Raw genomic sequence first — 25,561 nt, forward strand, 5'->3', positions numbered from 1 at the left:
TCCATAAACATCGGTCTGTTTTGTACTTTATTCACTAAATAGTTTCACTAAACTATCTGTTTCTGAGTCATATTATCTATCCATCTATCTACATATATAGATATGTATGTATTGCACATACACACATAAACACAGACACACACTTCCCAAAGATTTCACCCAAATGTCTGCCAACAGTAAGTATAGAGTGTCAGGTCCCTGAATCTAGGTCTACATGTTCAATTATATAAGCCTGTGGTAGAGAAGACAGGTCTAATCTAGAATCATTCCAAGTCAGAGTAATGCTTCACCTAATCTTTTTAACATAATTGGTCTTTTTAAACACTTTTGTTGCAACTCTTACAGCAAAGAATTCAAATACTCTGAAACCAAATAATTCATATAAGGAGATATGGCTTGCATCAGAGGTAAAGCATAGGGTTTCTGCTTCTCTCTACTGCCATGACCTTAAAAAATGAAAATAATTTAAATTTCAATTTTATTCTTACTAATAAAAAAATCTCTGACAACTAATTTTTCTTTCATCAAAAACATACGTAGGTCGGTAAGTTGTGTAAAGTTTGGTCAAGTTCTTTAACCTCTCTCTATTTTAGCTTCCTTATGTAGAAAATGGAGATAATAAAAGTACATACCTTATAGAGTTGTTAAAGTAATATAAGTTTATATGAATAGTTCTGAACTAAATCTGTCACTTAGAAAGCATTCAATAAATGTGAACATATATGTATGCTAAAATATAAGTGCTCAATAAATATTAGCATATATAATGTAATAAGCCCCCTTCTAGCTTTCTTCCTGGGGTTAGAAGTTCCTGCTAAGTATAATAGGATGACATATACTTCCATGCCTAATTTCTTTATGCTAATATAGTAGTAACACAACTAACCAAGTTCCTCTTCCTCTAGTCTCAAACTTGTAACAATCTGCTATTTTTAAAATCAATCTCTCATACTGTGTATATACATGTACATGTATATATATACACACACATACATACAAACGTATATACACATACTCACATGTAGATGTATTTTACACTAGACTGCATTTCTATATTAACATATAGTCCTGATTTTAAAAATAGAGAAATTGAGACACTGAAAGGTTAAGTTATACTCCCTTTTGTTACAGTTTATATCCACTCAACTAAGCATCTCTGTCCCAAAAGAAGGGTCCAGAGGAAGAGTATGTGTGTGTGTGTGTGTATGTGTGTGTGCACGTGTCCATGTCAGAGACAGACAAAGACACAGAGAAAAACAGAGCATGTACTTGATCCTGCAGTAAGAAGGAATGTTCTCTAAGAAAACTCCAAAACAGGAATCTGGTAAAACTTGAGCTGGTAACTACCCTCTCCTCACTACCAGAAAGTAAACTGGTATCTTGTCTCTAACCTACGTACTAAAGACTCTTTTGTGGTTTCATCCCTTCCCCCATTACTAAGTAATAAGTGCTTCTTGAAATAAATACAAAAATATAAAAGTAAAAAGTCCCAATACTTCCTTGTCTCCTAAAATCCCACTCCTGAGAGGTAACCAATTGTTATGAACCTTAAAAAGGACAGTGATGATTTACTGCTCCACAGTACTCCTTCTTGGCCTATTCTTCTATCCCAATAATACAGGGTGAAAGAAGGGCCACAGAACAGTGTTTCTTAAAGTCCCTTTACAGCAGGTAAGTAAATCCCTGACCAAAAGGGAGGCTGCAAGTACTTTTTGTAAGAAGTCCAAGTTCAATACGATCTACATATTAAAGCACAACTGAAAACAATGAATGAAAATCAACAAGGGGCCAGGAGTGGTGTCTCACATTTGTAATCCTAGCACTTTGAAGGCCAAGGCAGGCAGGTCCTTTGTGCCCAGGAGTTCGAGACCAGCCTGGGCAACCTGAAGAGACCTCATCTCTACAAAAAAATCTAAAAAATTATCCAGGCATGGTAGTCCACACCTATAGTCCCAGGCTGAGGTGGGAAGATCACTTGAGCCCAGAAGGTAGAGGCCATGGTGGGCTGTGAGATGCCGCCACCGCACTCCAGCCTGGGCTATAGATAGGTTACTAACATAACATAACATGGGTAAAATTCTAAATATTCTAAATATTCATACAGTGATTTCAACCTATTATTTCATCAACATCATCTTTACCATATCGTCGTAAGATTCCTAAAATGGATTTCTGTGGACATTTATTGTAATATAGCCAGCTGTAAGGTTAAGAACATGGGCTCTGTGGCCAGACTGCCTGAGTTCAAATCCCAGCTTTGCCATGTAGTGACCCGGTTATTATAAAATCTTGGTAATAACGGCTGGGTACAGTGGATCATGCCTGTAATCCCAGCACTCTGGGAGGCTGAGGCGGGCAGATCACAAGGTCAGGGGTTCAAGACCAGCCTGGCCAACATGGTGAAACCCCATCTCTACTAGAAACACAAAAATTAGCTGGAAATGGTGGGCACATGCCTGTAGTCTCAGCTACTCAGGAGGCTGAGGCAGGAGAATTGCTTGAACCCAGGAGGCAGAGGTTGCAGTGAGCCGAGATCGCACCACTGCACTCTAGTCTGGGCAACAGAGCAAGACTCTGTCTCGGGGGAAAAAAAAATCTTGGTAATGACTATGTCCATCACAGGGTTGTTCACAGGCAGGACACAGTGTTAATCCATAAGGTGAGTTAAATGAGATAATACATGTAAGGTTTTGGCAGGTTCCTGGACCATACAGCCTAAATGATTTTTACTAAGTCCCAGAAAAATAAGCAACTTGCCCAAAAATGCATGCAAAGTAAATCACGTGAGAAGAGAAAGCAACAGAAGGAACATATTAGCATTCCAATCTACTCACTTACTTTCTGCTCACCTAGCCTAAACCTTCAAATAAGGAACAAAAATAAATAAATTTTATCCACCAGATTTCCAATAAAACAGGCTAGCCTATGTAGGATAGGGCTCCTACCTGCTCTACAAGTCCACGTAGACATGTTGAGTTATCCTGCTTGATGAAAACTAAAACAATCTTTAACCATCACTCCCAACTCTAATGTGCTTATCAAGACTCCAGGGAATGCCAGCTTTGGGATCCAGATACATAAATTAGCACATAATCCACATTAAGGTCATAATGGTCCTCTAGAAAGACGTATTTCCAATGACCAAATCACCTCAAAATCAAAATTTTAAGATTCTAATTTCTTTTATCTGCAACCTTAATGGACATATCAACCTGTAAACTTAGATAGATAACTATATATCTTTGTATCTATATATATAGACACAGAGATCTATATATCTATATATATAGAGAGAGATACAGAGATATATAGATAGAAACAGAGATACATATATAATACAAGCTAAGTAAATCAAATTTGAATGAAGGATGAAAAACTATTTTTAACAGGTTAAATCACAGGAAGTTACAGACACTCAACCATTTTTAATCTATAAAATAGGTTCATATGGTTCAACCTAATACTCAATGACCAAAATGGCCTATGATGTAATCAGATCCCCTAGTGTCCTCACAAATTACTGTAACTGCCATTGTGGGACAGTATTTAGTGATTCAAATAAATTGTGGGTCACATCATTCTCGTACCTTTTTTGTATTACTCTAAAAGCTGCCAAAACAGAGTGGCAGATGCAAAGTCCTATAGTCAAATGCCTGGTTGGCCTCAGATTAACACCATAGTTTTCCAGCAAACAGTCACTTAAAAATACTGACTTATACCAAGACTTCTTTCAATTATAATATTTCTGACTTCATATTTCTTCCCCAAGACAATTTATTTGCCTTATGAACAAAAGGATATTTTCCTAAAAAACTGTCAGGAAAGAAGCAATTTCACTTCTTTCCCTTTTTACCCTTAGTCATGAACGCATGGTAAAGAAAAATGGAAAAATGCAAAAAATTAGAGCCAAAAAAATCCCACTCATAGTCCTACCACCCAAAGATAACCAATGTCAACATTGGCTTATTTTCTTCCAGTCTTTTTTCCCACACACTTTTTTTTTTTTTTCCAACAATTGAGATTACATTTTATACAGTGGTAGCCCCTGGCATTCAAAGATGCTTTTACATTTACAATTATGAAAATGTGTACAAAATCCTGGAAGTTCATCACATGATATATTTATCATTAGCTGACGTATTGCTAAATGAAAGATCTTACATAAAATCTCCAACCATCCAATTCTCAGTTTGGGTTTGTTTTTCTTTACCATTGTATTAGTCTGTTCTCACACTGCTATGAAGAAATACCTGAGACTGGGTAATTATAAAGAAAAGAGGTTTAATTGATTCACAGTTCTTCATGGCTGAGGAAGCCTCAGGAAACTTACAATCATGGCCAAAGGCATCTCTTCACAGGGCAGCAGGAGAGAGAATGAGTGCAAGCAGGAGAAATGCCAGACACTTATAAAACCATTACATCTTGTGAGAACTCACTATCGGGAGGAGACCCAGCATGCGGTCAAGTGCCCCCATGATCCAGTCACTTCCCACCGAGTCCCTTCCACGACACATGGAGATTATGGGAACTACAATTCAAGATGACATTTGGATGGGGACACAGCTAAACCATATCAACAGTAGTCATATATCCAGAAACTCATAAAGTTACACTTACCCCCCCCAACACAAGTTTCAGATAAATTATAAATTTACGTATTTGTATAAGTTCACTGCATATTAGTTAGTACTCTAATAATACAGCGTAGTGGTATTTTAGTAAAAGTTTTTAAAATTTCTTTACAAATAGCTGTTTTCTAAGATAATTAAAAGCCTAAAAGGGACACTTAAACTTTTGTTTAATACTGATGGCTGTTAGCCAGGTGCTACGGCTTCCGAGTTCAAGATCAGCTTGGGCCACATAGTAAGACCTCATCTCAACAAAACATCAAAAAATTAGCTGTGTGTGGTGATCCTAACTACTCAAGAGATTGCGGTGGGAGAATCCCTTGACCCCAGAGATCAAGGCTGCAGTGAGCTATGAACACGCCACTGCATTCCAGCCTAGGGAACAAAGTGAGATACTGTCTCAAAAAAACAAAACAAAACACTAACTCTAAATCTCAACTCCACCACACAGTTAACTCAGCAACGATTTCTTTATTTGTAAAATGAGAATAAATGTCTAACTTACTGGCTTGAAGATTAACACAACACTAAATATGGATTAAACTCCTCTTACAGATCTTATTTAAAAACCAAGGAACTATGATTTCTTGGAGCTCAATAGGTAAAACTATATAATAATAAAAATAAAAGGGACACAAGCTGAGCTACTTTAGTCAAGTTGAAAATTAAACATTGTTACTTGTCAAGTACTGTAGTTTCTGCCTTTTTGCCTAACAGTAGATTCCAGAGGGGAAACATGGAGACATGTTAGACAGCCATCCAGGTTAAGAGAAAATAGGAGCCTAAACTAGACCAGTGACGGATCAGAAAAATATCTAAGAGACAAAAAACAACAAGATTTGGTGACAGACTGAATTCAGGCGCAGGCTCATGTCTGTAATCCCAGCACTTTGGGAGGCTGAGGCGGGCGGATCACTTGAAGTCAGGAGTTCCAGACCAGCCTGGCCAACATGGGGAAACCCTGTCTCCACTAAAAATACAAAAAAATTAGCCGGGCGTGGTGGCAGGTGCCTGTAATCCCAGCTATTCGGAAGGCTGAGGCACAAGAACCACCTGAATGAATCCAGGAGGCAGAGGTTGCAGTGAGCTGAGACTGTACCACGGCACTTCAGCCTGGGAGACAGAGTGAGACCCTGTCTAAAATAATATAAAATAAGCTTTTTTTAAAAAAGAAAAGGGAATGGTTTCTTTCTGGCTTTAGACACTAATAGTTCATAGTGTCTAACTATGAACAATGATGAATACAGGTTGAGTATCCCTTATCCAAAATGCCCAGGAGCAACATGTTTCAGACTTCCGATTTTTTTTTTAATATTTGCGTGTACATAATGAGGTATCTAGGGGATGGGACCCAAGTCTAAGCATAAAATTTATTTATGTTTCATATACATTGTGATGGTGTCAGGCTGTCGCCCAGGCTGGAGTGCAGTGGCATGATCGCAGCTTACTGCAGCCTCAATCTCCGGCTCAAGCAATCCTCCCACCTTCTCTCAAGTAGCTGGGGACTACAGAGATGCGCCACCATACCTGGCTGATTTTTTTTATCCATAAAATTCATTGTTATGTGCCCAGCCAAAATCATTTCAAGTTTTTTTTCTTCCTCACCATGTAAACCTAAATGCCATGCAGTATAACGGTTCTCTAAATTTATCCGCTTAACAGACAATTTGATTATAATATACAGGCAAGGTGTGATTAATTCTATATGACACATAAAAATCAATCCCATATCTTTTTTAGTCACATTATATATATATATTTCATCCTCTCAGATTGCTGTTAATGTACTTTAAAAACAATTATGGAATGGTCAGCTTCTCTATTAGACTGGCATTTAGCAAATCAGAAATTCCCCTTACTGTTCCCCTCATTCTTGCAATATATTACCTTTGTGAGTAATGATTAAATTATGTTAATTTCTTATTTAATTGTACTTGTGACACACTGCAAGAGAGAAAAGAAAGTATTATTAAAATATAGTTGGCTAGGCCGGACGCGGTGGCTCAAGCCTGTAATCCCAGCACTTTGGGAGGCCGAGGCGGGCGGATCAAGAGGTCAGGAGATCGAGACCATCCTGGCTAACAGGGTGAAACCCCGTCTCTACTAAAAATACAAAAAAAAATTAGCCGGGCGTGTTGGCGGGCGCCTGTAGTCCCAGCTACTCGGGAGGCTGAGGCAGGAGAATGGCGTGAACCCCAGGAGGCGGAGCTTGCAGTGAGCCGAGATCGCGCCACTGCACTCCAGCCTGGGGGACAGAACAAGACTCCGTCTCAAAAAAAAAAAAAAAAATATATATATATATATATATATAGTTGGCTAACAACTTGACTAATGATTGGGCAAAGAATCTGAACAGACATTTCTCCAGAGATGATATATAAATGGCCAACAAATGAAAAGACGCTCACATCCAGCAATCCCATTTCTATATATCCAAAGAAACTGAAATCATAATGTCAAGGAGATATCTGCACTTCCATGTTCACTGCAGCACTAGTCACAATAGCCAAGATACAGAATCAACCTAAATGTCCATCAACAGATGAATAGGAAAAAAAAAAAGGTGGTATATATACAATGTAATACTATTTGGCTTTTTTTTTTGAGACAGGTTCATGCTCTATCGCCCAGGCTGGCAAGCAGTAGTGCCATCACGGCTCACACCTCAAGGGGTGCTTGAGGTGGAGCTCAAGCAATCCTTTCACCTGAGCCTCCCAAAGTGCTAGGATTACAGGCATGTGCCACTGAGCTGGGCCTATTCAGCCTTAAAAAAGAAGGAAATCCTGTCATTTGAAACAACATGGATGAACTTAGAGGACAACGTAAAATAAGCCAGGCACAGAAAGACAAGTATCACATAATCTCACTTATACGTGGAATCTAAAAAATTTGAACTCACAAAAGCAGAAAGAATAGTGGTTACCAGGGGCTGGGAGAAATGAGGAAATGTTGGTCAAAGGATACAAAGTTTGAGTTAGACAGAAAAAATAAGTTTTCGAGATCCATCACACAGCAGGGTGACTATAGTTAATAATGATATATGACATGTATTTCAAAATAGCTAAAAGAATAAATTTCAAATGTCTTGCTGGAAAAATTAAAGGAGGTGACCATATGTTAATTAGCTTGGTTTAATCATTCCACATTATGTGTGTGTGTGTGTGTGTGTATATATATATCAAAAATGACACTGTACCCCATAAATGTATACAATTATGATTTGCCAATTAAAAATATTAATTGAGCTAGGCATAGTGTCTGAAGGCTGAGGTGGGAGGATCATTTGAGCTCAGGAGTTTGGGGCCAGCCTGGGCAATGTAACAAGGTCCCATCTCTTAAAAAAGAAAAAGATGGCCAGGCACGGTGGTTCATGCTTGTAATCCCAGCACTTTGGGAGGCCGAGGAGGGTGGATCACCTGAGGTCAGGAGTTCGAGACCAGCCTGGCCAACATGGTGAAACCCCATCTCTATTAAAAATGTAAAAAACTAGCCGGCGTGGTGGTGGGCACCTGTAATCCCAGCTACTCCAGAGGCTGAGGCAGGAGAATCGCTTGAACCCGGGAGGCAGAGGCTGCAGTGAGCCGAGGTCGCGCCACTGCACTCCAGTGTGGGTGACAAGAAAAAAAGAAAAAGATGCTCAACATCACTAATTATTAGGAAAATGTAAATAAAAAAATACAATGAGATATCACCTCACACCTATTAGAATGGCTACCATTAAAAACACTGAAAAACAGTGTTGTCAAGGATTATGGAAAAATGGGAACCCTTGTGTACTGTGGGTAGGAATGTAAAATGGTACAGCTAGATAGAAAATAGAAAGCAGGATCTCAAAGACATAGCTGCACACCCATGTTCATAGCAGCACTACTCACAATACCCAAGAAGTGGAAGCAACCCGTGTCCAATCAAAAGATGAATGGATAAACAAAATGTGGTACACACATACTGTGGAATATTATTCAGCCTTAAAAAGGAGGGAAACACTGAAACATGACACAGTATGGATGAACCTTGAAGACATTATGTTGAAGGAAGTCAGACACAAAATGGCAAATACTGTATGATTCCAGTTCTGTGAGGTATCTAGAGTAGTGAAACTTACAGAGACAGAAAGTAGAATAGTGGTTGCAGGGCCTAGGGGCAGAGGGGAATTAGAAAGTTGTTGTTTAATGGGTGTAAAGTTACAGTTTGACAAAATGAAAACATTCTGGAGATTAGTTGCACAACAACAGGAATACACTTAACACTACTGACTTAGAAATGGCTAAGATGTAGCCAGGAATGGTGGCACATGCCTGTAATTCAAACTTCTCCAGAGGCTGAGCCAAGTGAACCTGGGAGGCGGAGGTTGCACCACTGCACTCCAGCCTGGGTGACAGAGGGAGACCCTGTCTCAAAAAAGGACAGGACAGGACAGGACACGAAAGGAAAAGAAAAGGCTAAGATGGTACATTTTATGTTGTGTGTTTTTTAACCACAATTACAATTTTGAAAAAAAATGGCTAAAATGTTTGCGTATGTACACAGCTAACAATTTTGGTCCCTGACTTTTCTTGATCTATGAAAAGTCAGAGAAACATCTGCTCTTTAACTTAAAACTTTCAAAAACTACCTCGATAGTTGGGTAACTAGAAGGGTTGAACTTCCTCAAGGAAAGTTACTCTATACAAGGATGGGCAGCAGTGACTACCCTGTTAAATATTATAAGGTAAAAAATCAAAAGACTACTTTGTGATTCGTAAAATCAATATGAAATTCAAATATCAGTGTCCACAGGAAGGTTTTAATGAACACAGTCATCCCACTTGTTAGCATATTGTCTATGGCTGCACTTTACCACACAAACACAAGCAGCTGTCATAGTTGTGACAACTCTTTTAAAACAGTTTAGGCCAGGTGTGGTGGCTCACACTTGTAATCCCAGCACTTTGGGAAGCCAAGACTGGTGGATTGCTTGAGCTCAGGAATTCAAAAACAGTCTGAGTAACATGGTGAAACCCATCTCTACAAAAAATATAAAAATTAGCCAGGCAAGGTGAGAGGATTGCTTGAGGCTTGGAGGTCAAGGCTGCAATGAGCTGAGATCATGCCACTGTACTCCAGGCTGGGTGACAGAGTGAGACCCTGTCTCAAAAAAAAAAAAGTTTGCTGACTCACGCTCTATATCTTATCCCAAAATAAGGAATTAGATGCAGAGCAGAAATAAAATGAAGTAAATTCAAAAAAGAATACCAACAAATTAAAATGTTGATTCAATGATTTTTTTAAAATAAAAAGCCATAGACTTTTCTGTGCCTTTTTATTTTATTTCTACCCCCAAGCCATCTACATATACACCCAGGCACATGCACACATGCCTTGTTTAATACCTTTAGTATCTGGAGTAAGCCTCGGTTTTAAGATAAACTTTCAGCCAGGCGCAGTGGCTCACGTCTGTAATCCTAACACTTTGGGAGGCTAACGTGGGCGGATTGCCAGAGCTCAGGAGTTCGCGACCAACCTAGGCAACATGGTGAAATGCCGTCTCTACTAAAATACAAAAAATTAGCCAGGTGTGGCAGCGTGTGCTTGTAGTCCCAGCTACTTGGGAGGCTGAGGCAGGAGAAATGCTTGAACCCAGGAGGTGAAGGTTGCAGTGAGCCAAGATCGCGCCACTGCACTACAGCCTGGGTGAGAGTGAGACTCTGTCTCAAAAAAAAAAAAAAAAAAAAGATAAACTTTCATTAGTTATTAAGCTCTTTGAGCACTCTTAATAAACATAGGATTTATACAACTATTCAGTTATACAGCTTTGTCTTCTCAAATAACTGGACTGAAAGTTATTTTTACTTCATACAATTTAGAAAAGGCATCCTATAAAAGTTAAATTATACAATAAAATTATTGAGAACTAATGATAAAAAGTTTGCATCACTTTTATCACTTTCTTAAAAGCAAACTCAAGGGGATAGAGATAGGGGTTGTAATCTATCATGTGAGCTTTCAAAGATAACTAAAATGCTTGCTTAAATCAAGAAGTTTTAGACAGTGTTCTAACTGGCCATGTACGTTTGTTTTAGCCAGTTAACTTATTAATATAAAATTTAAGGAAGAACAGAATTTGCTAAATACTAATATACTTAAAACGACATATTTAATATATTTATTTTGGCTTTATAATAGCAAACAGAGAGTAGATAACTACTATAAGTTGATCCTAGCAAAGAGGCTACCATACCAAGGTATACTTATCTAAAAAATATTGCAAACCTTCAAATTTCAGATGGCAGCATTTGGAGGACAGTATGAAATAACGTAATCCCTCTTAAAAATCCCAATCATTTTTTTCTCAAGCTAGAGAAGAAAATTAGTTCAAAGAAATTTCAGTAATCTTAACATAAAAACTATCACACTCCTTGTAGTTTGTAAATACTATAGTAAGCATTGGCAGTAATGAGCAGGAGTAACAAGTCCAATATGAGATTTAAGATTGTTTTAATTTTTAAAACAAGTCACAAATAGAAACAGTAATAAACACGTGGAAAACTGCTTAATCTCTTGGTAATCAAATATATGTAGTAAGTAAAATAACATGTAATACCACCCCTACTTAACAAGCCAAACACTTCCTAAAAATACTATGAGAGCAGTAATGTTTCCATTAAACTGATTCATATGTATGTTGCTAGTGGCACTCTAAAGTTACAACTCGTACAATACAGTAACATCTATAAAGACATTCATATTTTTTGACTAAATAACTCAATCAATAAATTGAAACAGTAACTACAATACATAAGATGAAATTTTCCAAAGGCATAAAGGGTGTTATACTGTATGAGCAACTCTAAAAGTCTGTTTCGAAAGCTAAAACATTTTTTATATTAAACTACTGCTCAAAGGGTTATAATTTAAAAGAAGCAAAGTGACTAAAGACGTCTATCACATTTTTACTTACAGGACAAAGAATTGAGTACAGAGCTGAGAAAATACCCAGCATTAAAGAAATAGGATATATATATATATATACACACACACACACACACACACACACATTATATATAATGTTATTTCATGAAAAGCTGTCTTTTAAAAATATATTGTAATGCTCTGAAGATTTTATTTGAATCCAAACTTAACTTACATTGGTACTAGCCGGTTGCCAAAAAAACTTTTAAAATAACAGTAATCTGGCTGGGCATGGTGGCTCACGCCTGTAATCCCAGCACTTTGGGAGGCAGGGGCGGGCAGATCTCCCGAGGTCAGGGGTTTGAGACCAGCCTGGACAACAAGGCAAAACCCTGTCTTAACTAAAAATTCAAAAATTAGCTGGGCGTGGTGGCACACAAGTCCCAGCTAACTCGGGAGGCTGAAGCAGGAGAATCGCTTGAATCTGGGAGGCAGAGGTTGCAGTGAACCGAGATCCCACCACTGCACTCCAGCCTGGGCAACACAGTGAGACTCTGTCTCAAAAACAAACAAACAACAACAACAACAACAAAACCGGTTATCTTCAAGGCATCAAAGGCAAAAATAGTTCTGCTTTCAATTAAACCTACAATTCCAGATGGTTAACTGCTTCACAAGTTGGTCCTATTCAAACTCTGTATATAACCCAGTGGTCCCCAACCTTTTTGGCACCAGTGGCCAGTTTCATGGAAGACAATTTTTTCATGGACCAGGGGTAGGGTGGGGTGGGGTGGGGTGGAGTGGAGATGGTTTCAGATGAAACTGTTACACTTCAAATCATCAGGCATTAGTTAGATTCTCATAAGGAGCGAGCGACCTAGATCCCTCGCATGTGCAGTTCACAATAGGGTCCACGCTCCTCTGAGAATCTAATGCCACGGATGATCTGACAAGAGGTGGAGCTCAGGCGGGAATGCTCACTGGCCTCGCGCTGTGTGGCTCGTTCCTCACAGGCCAGCGACCAGTACGGGTATACGGCCCTGGTGCTGCGGACCCCTGATATAACCAACTGATAACTTAAACAAAAGGAAGATAAAGAGAGTGAGAGAAGAAGGGCGTGGTTAAGAGGAGAAAAAGATTCAAATTCACCCAAAATTTCAAAGCCAATTAAAGTATTAAAAATAAAAGCAAACAAGGACTTTCTCCTTCCAGTAATGGTGATCAGGTCATCAAACCAATCTTCTGGCTGAAGAAACTTGAAAAGTTGAACTAAGCTTAAAAAAAGACAACTCTACTTCTAGAGATCAGGCAGTAAAGAAATGGGGCCAGAATTCACTAAGTCCCCAGAAGTGAGTCTGGTATACCAGGTTTCTTCTCCCCTACAGGCATCTGCTGATTTAAGCAGTGACTGTGAGGCTGGGAAGCTAAGCAAAACATCTGAGAGCCTCACTGGGTTAGCCAGACAAAAATGAGACCCTGAGCCTCCCCCAAACTCTAGGTTGGGATCTCAACCTCAGAGCAAAAGAAATACAATTAAAGCCCAGCTTCAAATAATCTCAATCCTTAAAAGTGAATTAAGAAAAGCAGATTTATAGGGCCCCTATATTTCTGTCAAAATTAAATGTAAATTTTATGTCATGGAAGACTACCATTATTCTAGGCCTCAAATTATTTCTATAGTTTTTCACATCAAATGTCTCATACACAATTAAAAAAAACCCAGAAATCCAAGAAAATAACACAAATAAAATGCAAATGAAACATGGAACAAGACCCAAAGGGATCTAGATAATTAAGTTATCAGACACAGACTCTCAAATAAGTATGCTGAGTAGTAAGACTGAGAACTTTAGCAGAAAACCTGAAACTAAAGAGAATAAAATTGAAATTCTAGAACCAAAAAGTAAAATAAACTAAAGAACTCAGTGTATGAGTCTGATGGCATATTAGACACAGCCTAAGAGAATTAATGAACTGGAAGATTGGTCAGAAAAATTATCTTTAAAAATGCACACAGGAATAAAAAGATAAAACATACAAAAAAGGATGTAAGAAACATATGGCAAATTTAAGAATGTTTAATACATGTATAACTGGAGTACCAGGAGGAAAGAAGATGACAGAAGCACTATCTGAAGTGATATAGTCTGAGAATTTTCCAAAACTGACGAACGCGCTCATCAGTCCTGTGCAACAGAACTTTCTATTCTATTGATAGAATGATGGAAATGTTCTCCATCTGCCAATACAGTAACTGATAGAAACATTTGGCTACTGAGAACTTAAAATGTGAGGAATTGAATTTTTAACTTTTTAAATGTTAATTGGTATCAATAGTTACATGCAGCTAGTGGCTGGCACTGGGCAGTGCAGTCCTACGTCACAGATATAAGAAGTCCTACAAACACCAAGCTGAACAAATAAAAGATCGCACCTAGACATATCACAGTAAAACTGCTGAAAACCAAATATAAACACCCCCAATCCGACAAAAACAAAAAGTGACCAGAGATCTACAAGCTAGATTACAGTCAAAGGAGCAACAATAAGACTGATAGTTGACTTCTCAACAGAAACTCTGGAAATCAGGTCTCAAGGGCACTGTGCACAGCTGCAACATGACAAATGAAAAAACTGCCAACCAAGATTTCTGTATCCAGCTCCTTCCCCCCAAAAAAAACCCCTTCAAGAATAAAAATGAAAAAAAGGTATTATCAGATAAGCAAAAAAAGAATTCCTCAACAGATAGGCCCAAATAGAGAAAAAAAAAAAAAGAGAAAGTATTTTCAGAGAGAGACAATCAACCCAGCTAGAAGCCTGGAAATGCACTAAAGATTGAAGAAAAAACTGAGTACATAAACAAATTTAAATGTATAATTACTGAATAAAACACTAATGATAATATCTTGTGGGGAGTTAAAATAGAGAACTAAACTATCTGGCAATAGTATATAATTCTGGAGAGGGAAATGTACAATTAATGTTTTCTAACATTGCTGCACTGACCAGAAAGAGAAAAAAGTGCTAACTTATATCACACTTTAACACAGAAAGGAAGCATATTGTAATCTCTAGGATAAATATTAAAAACAAATTTAAAAAAAGATGGTCTAACTATTAAGCCAAGTTGGGGGGTGGGGGGTATTTGGAACAAAAAATAATAATAATCCCAAAAGCAGCAGAAAAGGAGAATAAGAGAAAGTTCAAACAGGATAAACAGAAATCATTTATTAGGAATATCAATTTAAACCTAAATATATCAGCAAGTATATTAAATGTAAATGTACTAAATGTTCCAATTAAAGAACAAACATGGTCAAACTAGTTTCTTTAAACTAATATATGCAACTTACAAGATATGGCTAAAACTTGAAAGCTGAAAGAATGGAAAAAGCTGTAGCATGCAAACACCAAATGAAAGTTAGTGTATCTGTCTTAACACTAGATTAAGAACACTACAAGGTAAAATGCAATACTGAGATAAAGAGGGACACGTCACAATAATAAAAAGTTTGATTCACCAGGTAGATTTAAAAAAACCTTGACTTGTCGGCACTTTAACATAATCAAAATATATAAAACAAAAACTGACAAATTAAACAGAGAAACAGACAAATGTTATAATCATTTGGGGATATTTTAACAAACCTTTGAATAGGAGCAAACAAATGCAAAAGCAGTAACAATTTAAAACAGAAACAAACTTGATAGAACATACTATACCACATCTAACAACTGTAGCCTATAAATATTTCGTTGTTGTACACAAGGAATGTTTACCCAAAAAGACCATATGTTGAACTATAAAGCAAGTCTCGAATTTCCAAGAACTTAAGTCTTAGGGATTTAAATCTTACTAGAGTGGAGTCAAATCAGAAATCAGGGCTGAGCATGGTGGCTCACACCTGTAATCCCAGCTACTCGGGAAGGATTTGCTTGAACCCAGAATCGCTTGAAACCAGAGGCAGAGGTTGCAGTGAGCCAAGATCATGCCACTACTCCAGCCTGGGCAACAAATCGAGACTCTGTCTCTGAATGAATGAATGAATGAATGAAGGCACGAATGGACAAAGGGGTCAGTAGTGACAAACTTTACTGAAAGTAAGGAAATGATATCAAATGGTAAATGGACAAGTAAGGTTAGTACAAAAACTATAAGATGTATGTATTTTCCTTATCTCAGTTTCATCAAAAGATGTATTTGGGAGGCCAAGGTGGGAGGATCACTTGAGGTCGGGAATTCAAGACCAGCCCAGTCAACACAGTGAAACTCCATCTCTACTAAAATACAAAAAATTAGCTGGGTGTGGTGGCACATGCCTGTAATCCCTACTCGTGAGGCTGAGGCATGAGAATTGTTTGAACCCAGGAGGCAGAGGTTGCACTGTGCCAAGATCACACCACTGCACTCCAGACTGGGCAGAAGAATGGGACTCTACCTCCAAAAAAAAAGGGGGGGGGGGGGAAGGGGTGGAGATGGAATAGTAGAGCTATACAGGACTAAAGTTTCTATATATTGCAGGAACTAATGTAGCTATGAAGTCGACTCTGACAAGCTAAGATATATAAATGTAAACCCTACAGTAATCACTAGAAATTCAAATATAGTTTTAAAATGATTAAAGAAATTAAAATGTTACACTGGGAAATACTCATGTAATGCAAAAGACAGCAGTAGAGGAGGGAAAGAGGACAAAAGAGAAATGAGACCTATAGAAAACAAAACAGAAAGTGGCAGACAAATTTAACCCTATCAGTAACACTAAATGTGAATGGATTAAATAATACACTCAAGAGGCAGAGATTACCAGATTGGGTTTTAAAAGAATAAGATCCAATTAAATGCTGTCTACTTAAGACATATTTTAGATTCAAAAATACAAATGGGACAGGATAAGAGTAAATGGATGGAAAAAAACATACCATGCAAAAGAGCTGGCATGAATATACTAGTATCAGACAAACTTTTAAAAACTGATGTTTTGAGAGGTCAAAAGAAACATTTTAAAACAAGGGTCAATTTATTAGGAAGATATAACAATTACAATCATTTGCACTTTATGACAGAGCCCCAAATTACATGAAGCAAAACTGACAAAATTAAAGGGAGAAACAGACAAGCCAAGAACAATAGTTGGAAGAACTAAATGGCCCACTTTCAGTAACGAATAGAACAACTAGGCAGAAGATCAATAAGGAAACAGAAAACAAACAATATAATCAACTAGATGGAAAAGACAGCTAGAGAACATTCTGCCCAACAACACAATACACATTTTTCTAAAAAAGCACACATGGAACATTCTCCAGGATAGATGATCTATGCTACACCATAAAACAAGCATCAACAAACTGAAAAGGACAAAAAGGATATAAAGTATGTTCTCTCACCACAATAGAATTAAATTAGAACTCAGTAACAGAAAAAAAATCGGGAAATTCACAAATATGTAGAAATTAACATATTCCTAAATAAATAATGGGTCAAATGAAATGAAAAGAAAAATTAGAAAATACTCGAGATGAATAAAAACAAAAAGGCAACATATCACAACTTATGGAATGAACTAAATCAGTGCTTAGAGGGAAATTTACAGCTATAATGCCTATATTAAAAACAGAAAATATAGGAAAACATTTTCATGAACTTGAGATAAGAAAAGGCTTCTTAAATACCATAAAGAGAAGACAAAAGCAGGCCACAGAATAGGGGGAAAAAGTTTTTAATAAAAAATAAGACTTCTCATCCAAAATACAAAAAGAATGCCTTCAAATATGGTTTTTAAAAGACAAACACAAAAGACAAATGAACAAAAGAGTTGAACAAGCACTTCACAAAGGATAACGAAAAGGCCAATAAACTTTATGAAAAAGTGGTAAACATCCTTAGTCATCAGGGAAATAAAAAATTAAAACCACAGATACCATCTTACAGCCAGGCACGGTGGCTCACACCTATAATCCCAGCACTTTGGGTGGCCAAGATGGGCAGATCACTTGAGGCCAGGAGTTCGAGACCAGCCTGGCCAACATGGTGAAACCCGTCTCTAACAAAAATACAAAAATTAACCAAGTGTGGAGATGCACGCATGTAGTCCTAGCTACTGGGGAGGCTGAGGCAGGAGAATCGTTAGAATCCAGGAGGCAGAGGTTGCAGTGAGCCGAAATCACACCACTGCGACAGAGCAAGACACCGACTATTTAAAAAAAAAAAAAAAAAAACAACAAACGGCCAGGCACAGTGGTTCACACCTGTAATCCCAGCACTTTGGGAGGCCAAGGCGGGTGGATCACGAGGTCAGGAGTTCGAGGCCAGCCTGGTCAACATGGTGAAACCCTGTCTCTACTAAAAATACAAAAATTAGCTGGGCATGGTGGCGGGCACCTGTAATCCCAGCTACTCGGGAGGCTGACGCAGGAGAATCATTTGAACCCGGGAAGCGAAAGTTGCAGTGACCCGAGATTGTGCCACAGCACTCCAGCCTGGGCAACAGGGTGAGACTCTGTCTCAAAAAAAACCAAAAAACAAATATAATGTATGAAGAGACAGGTATACACGTGTTCATAATACCATTATTAATATTTTGTCAAGTGGAAACAATCCAAATGTCAATCAACAAAGTATAAAATGTAGTACATTCACACAAAGTAATATAGTGCAATGAAAATTACAGTTTCAGAAAATAATGTGGATGAATCTTACAAACAATATGTGGGGCAAAAGTATCTAGATACAAAATACATACTGCGTGGATCCATTCATATAAAACTCAAAAACAGGCATAACTAAATCAGAATAATGGTTACTTTGGGGAGCATGGAGAAGGTAGTGACTGATGGAGAAGGAGAGTGTTTGAAGTGCTGGCAATATTCTATTTCTTGTCTCAGTGGTCGTTACACAGGTCAGAGTTTATAATAACTTACTGAGCACTACTTTGTGCGCCTTTTCTGTATGTGTTATGCTTCAATATGAAAGATAAAATATCATATAAAATTTAGAAATAAAATCAGTTGAATCACACTAGAATTAGAGTACTTGAACTTCAGAAAGCAGTAACTTTTAAAGACTTATACCCATTAAAGTATCATAAAGAGCCAGGCATGCTGAAGTGTGCCTGTAGTCCTAGCTATTTAGGAGGCAGAGGTGGGAAGATCACTTGAGCCCAGGTGTTCAAGGCTGCAGTGAGCTATGATTGCGCCACTATACTCCAGCTGGGACAACAGAGTGAGACTCTGGAAGAATGTGATCCTTTTATAGTTCATAAGTGTGATGACTGGGTGCTCACACACCAGAGGTGCCTCTCTCAAACCTTGTTATGACATAGGCATATGACCCATCTGACAAGAAAATAAATAAATAAAATATAAAGAAAAACTGGTATTGAATTCAATAAAAGCATAAAACTTTATACAATGGAAAATATTCAAATATATAAAAGAAAAAATATGATGGTGGAAATAGTTTCACCAAATGTAACAAGAATTAACATCACTACCATATATTCTCATGTCTAAGATAAAAACGTCAAGAAAAATTGACTTTGGGCTCTTGATAAAAATATTAAGTTCAATCTCACTACCAATCAAGACATACCAACTGAAACAAGATACCATTTAACAGCAGTTAAACTGGAGGAAAACTGTGTAACTCCCTTCTCTAGGGAGTACTTTATTCATAACCTCTGTGGCAGAAATACAATTTCCTTCCTTCCCACTTCTCCTTTTTAGAAAACTTTATTTCACAGCACTGGAAACAGTTGCTCAATGATCCACAAGAGAACAATGCTACTGTGATTCCTGAAATTTCCAGTTTCTACTTCAGTAGGCCTCCTTAAGTCCTAACTGGGGTCTAAGGGATATCCAGCTCTATAACCTTCTACTACTAATAAATCTGTTTTGCTTAAGTTAATTTCTAGCAACCAAATGGCCAACGAATATAACACCTTGATATAGCTTATCTCAGAAGCTGAAAACTGGCAACTTGGGTTGTTTTATCTAACCCACAAGGTGTTCTTCAAAAGTATAAATTAAATGTTAGAAATTATCCTTCTTCACTAGACTGTGACCAAGCTCCTAGAAAGTAAGGACTAACTTCATCGTATTTATCTTTGTTTCCTCATTACTAGGCTTCAGGTCCAAAAATACTTGCTGAATGAACAAACTATGCCAATAAGGTTTCTATAAAACTCTACAGCTCTGACAACTGATTCATCTCAGAGAACAATAGACTAAAATCCCAGTTATCCCACTAAGAAAACAACAGTGACAATAGAGATTAAATGACAAAAAAATACTGGCCCCCTTTGCCCAGTAAGCCAAATCTTTAAAACGTAAAAAACAAAAAGTAATTCACAGTTGTGATCATAGCACAGTACAGCCTTTCAACTTCTGGGCTCAAATGATCCTCCTGCCTCAGCCTCCCAAGTAGCTGGGACTACACGCATGCTCCACTGCACCTGGCTTATGTTTTAACTATCACTATTATGTGTGGATATAATGATACTTTAGAATTTAAATGTTTTCCTCTCTGTTTATGTGGCAAAGAATAGGGACTAAATACTATCGGAATAAATGTTCCTTAGAGCCACAGCATGCTTGACTTAGGTGATCTGTTTCTCCAGCCTGTTGAAGAACTGTAGCTCACAGATGTAGATTTTGAATGATATCCTAAATTGCTGCTTTCATCATCTTAGTGCCTGTAATTTTCTGTGGCTTTAGAATTGATCACATGTATGAGACATGGTTATACCATTTAAGCGTCAAGCACTAGATTTGGATTAGCAGTGTTTATACTTTATATTGGTATGCAGTCATTCCTTTTTTTTTGAGACGGAGTCTCACTCTGTCGCCCGGGCTGGAGTGCAGTGGTGCAATCTCAGCTCACTGCAACATCCACCTCCCAGGTTTAAGCGATTCTCCTGCCTCAGCCTGCCGAGTAGCTGGGATTTCAGGCACATGCCACCACGCCTGGCTAATTTTTTGTATTTTTACTTGACATGGGGTTTCACCGTGTTAGCCTGGATGGTCTTGATCTCCTGACCTCATGATCCGCCCACCTCGGCCTCCCAAAGTGCTGAGATTACAGGCATGAGCCACTGCACCCAGCAGCAGTTGCATACTTTAAAGCACTATATTGCAAATTTTGAAAGGTGCCTATATTGTGTTATTTTGTGTGTTCTTATTAGTACCAAGGAGAAAGAGTGCTTTATGTGCACTAGGTGCCTAATAATGCGTGTTTACCAGTGGGAACATAGGCAGTGTGGTATAGGGATTAGAAGTGTGGACTTGGGTTGGCATGCTTTTTTCAATCACTTCTCATCTGTGTGACTTTGGGCATGTTGTTTGTCATTGTTGCTCTTGGTGGTGTATTTTTTCTTTTGAGAGAAAGGCGAAACAAAAAACAAGCTAATATTATGGAGTCATTGAAAAGTAACTTTAGGCAACGTTCTGTCATTTGTACAGGTTTCCATATTGCACAGTTTTCCTAATTTTTTTTTTTTTTTTTGAGACAGAATCTCGCTCTGTCGCCCAGGCTGGAGTGCAGTGGTGCAATCTCGGCTCACTGCAAGCTCCACCGCCCAGGTTCACGCCATTCTCCTGCCTCAGCCTCTCCGAGTAGCTGGGACTACAGGCGCCCGCCACCACGCCCAGCTAATTTTTTGTATTTTTTTAGTAGAGATGGGGTTTCACTGTGGTCTCGATCTCCTGACCTCGTGATCCGCCCACCTGGGCCTCCCAAAGTGCTGGGATTACAAGCGTGAGCCACCGTGCCCAGCCCCTAATTATTTTTTTAGTGAATGTATACAAGGCTGGGCACAGTGGTTCACACCTGGAATCCCAGCACTTTAGGAGGCCCAGAAGGGCAGATCACCTGAGGTCAGGCGTTCAAGACCAGCCTGGCCAACATGGTGACACCCTCTCTCTACCAAAAATACAAAAATTAGCCAGGCGTGGTGATGCATAGTAGTCCCAGCTACTCAGGTGGCTGAGATGTGAGAATCGTTTGAACCCTGGAAGCAGAGGATGCAGTGAGCCGAGATTGTGCCACTATACTCCAGCCTGGGTAACAGGGTGAGACTGTCTTAAAAAAGAAAATACATGTGTGTGTGTGTGTGTGTGTGTGATATATATATCATGATACATATATCACGTTAATTTAGTTGATTTAGTTGATATGTATACCAAAACTTAATCATAGTTGTTGGTCTCATTTCTTCTCACTATATAGTACTGTGGTAAAAATTATGCAAATAGTCATTTTTCATCCTTATATATAATACTGTGGTAAATATTATGCAAATAGTCATTTTTCATCCTTAGAATTACTGTTTTTTTTACATTTCTAAGATTTTCCTTACTGGGAGTAAATAAATTATATTTCTCTCTAGCCTGGACAACATAGCAAGACCCTGTCTCTAAAAAAAAGGGTAGGGGTGGGCAGGGAGAAGCAGCAGCAGGAGAAGAAGAAAAGAAATGAAAAAATCCATAGTGACTTGTTAAAGTACCATGTATTTCTCATTCAATTTCACAACCTTGTGAAAACTTGTAGTTACTATTACTATCCCACCCTATCAAAAACAAAATCTACAGATAAGGCATTGAGAGGTTAAGTAACTTAGTATAATTAAGTGGCAAAACCCTTGAAACTATTATATTAACTTGTTATGTAATAATGTACTTTATACATGCTACCAACATCCAGAAAAGTATAATGCTGTCAACTAGGTCAGAGAAGTAGGAGACACTGGGAGGAAAAAGAAAGGAGGGGGAAGAGCTTGCAAAGGGGTGCCATTTATTAGCCTTTTGGTTTTGTTGTTTAAAACTATACAATAGACTGGGCACAATGGCTCATGTCTGTAATCCCAACACTTTGGGAGGCAGAGGCAGGAGAACTGGTTGAGCCCAGGGGGTCTTGAACCTGGGCAACATAGGGAGGCCATGTCTCTACAAAAAGTTAAAAAATCAGCAGGATATGGTGGCACGCACCTGTAGCCCCAGCTACTTGGGAGGCTACGATGAAGAAGTGTGCTTGAGCCCAGGAGTTGGAGGCCGCAGTGAGCCGTGATCATGTCACTGTGCTCCAGCCTGGGTGACAGAGTGAGACCTTGTCTCAGAAAAAAGAAAAAGAAAAAGAAAGAAGGAAGGAAGGAAGGAAGGAAGGAAGGAAGGAAGGAAGGAAGGAAGGAAAGAAAACTGTATAATAAAAATTGTTTAATGAAAATAAAAAATAGCCAGATAAAATACAATGAAACATTTGATAAACTGCATTAGATATTTGCTCAGTGTCAAGTTTGCAACCCTTTGATTAAGTGCAAGGCATGTGTTAATATTTAAGCCCAGTACAGTATTTCTAAGATGAGTTGAACCCTACCTGGTTCAAAAGTACATGCTCATCTCATGCATGCTGTTGGTATGTGAGCTAAGTACACGTATCCTTCAAAAAGATAATCTGGCAACATTTATCAAAAGCCCTAAAATTGTTTTATACTCTGCTCTGGTAATTCCATCACTGAAAATCTAGTATTTAAAAAAAAAAAGGGCTTTTACTCAGTTACTGTATCATTATCTATGATAGTCATAAAGTTAAAAAGACATATCCTAAATGATTCGCTATAATTGTTTTTTGCTCATCATCATCCCTTCCTCAGGAAAACTACACCTCATCCAATTCATGTCATCTCAAAGGGACTGTCAATCATGGCTTTCTGTGGGTTCCCCAACTCACCCTAACCACAGCCACCACAGTGGCTGCCCTTGCTGTAGCTCATCTCCCAGGTTCCAATGATTGGTTAAGGAACTGACAATCAGAATTGATTACCAACAACGCAGAACTGACATGTGGACATCAGGAAAGAGAAGCTGTCTTTCAAGTGTGGTTGCTAAGCTAAAGGTGTATGTCTCGGGCTCCAGAAGCAAGAGGCTAGAAAAACCCAGAAAGGAGACAAAGAAACCCAATGACATTACTTGCAACCTTGGATCTAGCTGTTTCCAAAGCTATTCCATCATCCTCCCCATACAATACCCAGTATGTGAACCAATACACTCATTTTTTAACTTAACGAAGTTGTGTTATCACGTGTAACCAAAAGTCATGACCAACATCCTCCCTAAAGAAGAGTAGTTAACCAATTATAGTGCATCCATTCAAGGAAATAACATTGACAGAATAGTGTAACTGTTAAGAGCATGTACTCAGCCCAGTCTGAATCCTGGCTCTGCTAAATATTCTCTATGTGTGCCTGGGTACGTTACCTTTTTTTTTTTTTTTTTTTTTTTTTTAGACAAGGCCTCGCTCTGTTGCCCTGGCTGGAGTGTAGTGGCGTAATCATGGCGCACTGCAGCCTCAACCTCCTGGGCTCAGGCAATCCACCTCAGCCTCCCAACTAGCTGCAACTACAGGCGTGCCCCACAACGCCCGGCTAATTTTTGTATATTTTTGTAGAGTCAGGGTTTCACCATGTTGTCCAAGCTGGTCTCGAACTCCTGAGCTCAAGCCATCTGCCCACCTCAGCCTCCCTAAATGCTGGGATTACAGGCATGAGCCACTGTGCCTGGCCCTTGGATACACTACTTAACTTCTTTATGCCTCAATTTCCTCATCTTTAAAGTAAGGATAATAACAGGATTTCATGTGATTGTTAGGAGAAGCAAATGAGTTACTATTTACAAATGCCAGGAATAGTGTCCAGCATTAATAAATATGTGTATCTTTAAGTAAATGAAATAAGTAACACAGTGGTATACAAAGTTGAGCTAAACTATATATTTACACAGATGTTTAAAAGAAATCTGCAAGGAAAAGGGAAATTTTATATTTTTTATGAGGCAAGTATACAGTATCAAAAAAGGAAAAAACTAAAGCATGTCTCTGGTCTCAGGAGACAAGATGAATATGATTAGCCTCACACAAACCCCTCTGACCTTCCCCAGAGGAACTACATTCATCCTCAGATAGGAAGCACTTACCTAAGTGTCCAGTGGGGAATCATGAAGTCACACAACGTATCATATTAACAGTAGAATTTAAACCTAGTAGTTTATTTCCTCCAGCTAATTAGTTTTCAAGGAAAGGCACAAATTTATGAGTATAACCAATTCTTAACAATCCATATAGATGAAGAGGAAAAAACATTTTAAGTCATCCCCCAAAAACATTTATATTTGGTTAATGAATCTACGTAGAATATAATCACTTTTATTTAAATACAGGTTAAACTGCCTTCTTGAAATTCATTAAATTTCAGACCTAATGATGAAGCCACATTGGAAAAATTTAATTCAAGATTGACAACCTACCACCTGGATCTGCTCTGCTCTGCATATCTTTCCACTCCATGACTGATGAATCCCTATCAATCCATTCAAATCCTGCCTCTCAATTAGGTTTGCTATATAATACATGCTACCAAAGGTTTTGTTATCGTTGTTGTTGTTGTTAGCAATAAAAGAATTAAAACTAAGTATTTTTTTAAATACTTTTTTACAGATTAGCTAGACTGCACATCCTCTTCCCCTTGCCCATACTGAATACTATTAACAGAGTCAAAGATCTGCCACTAAAGTATTATAATTTAGTTTAAAGCCTTGTCCATCAGGTTATAAAGCCTCCACAATAAATAGACTGCTCCGATACTGACAGTGGGAAGTTTTTTGTTCATATTCCAGTATTTACTTGTTATGGCTCCAATGGGTTTATGAGGCCAAAATATCAAGATAAATGGAATTACAAATTAGATTATCTAACATGCAAATAAAATTTTTCATTGATGTATCTCCAACATTTTCCGTGAGTGGACAAAACTTATCTTAAAAAAATGAAATGTAAGATTTGCACAGCTGGTACAGCTTTCTAAATTGGGTTGTTTGGTTGGGGTTTCTGTATTTTTTTTTTAATCTTATCTTCACACGTGTATAAAAACTCACGCAAAAAAAAAGTTAACAAAAGTTTAGAGGTAAACTGAATAAGCCTGGAAGACTGATTAGTAAGTTAAAATTTGCTTAGGAAAAACTACTAAAATACTAAAAACCAAATTTTCATATTT

At 38.1% G+C, this 25,561-nt stretch overlaps 1 protein-coding gene and 1 pseudogene across 3 annotated transcripts in view; one reads left to right on the forward strand and one right to left on the reverse strand.

The window, feature by feature from the left end:
- TLK1 (tousled like kinase 1) overlaps window positions 1-25,561 on the reverse strand; it is a 171,138-nt gene that overhangs the window by 137,757 nt on the left and 7,820 nt on the right. The gene's annotated exons all lie outside the window — the stretch shown is intronic.
- LOC115832709 lies at window positions 18,766-18,863 on the forward strand (annotated as a pseudogene).

Source organism: Nomascus leucogenys, chromosome 22a (assembly GCF_006542625.1).
Source record: "Nomascus leucogenys isolate Asia chromosome 22a, Asia_NLE_v1, whole genome shotgun sequence".
Classification (NCBI taxonomy): domain Eukaryota; kingdom Metazoa; phylum Chordata; class Mammalia; order Primates; family Hylobatidae; genus Nomascus; species Nomascus leucogenys.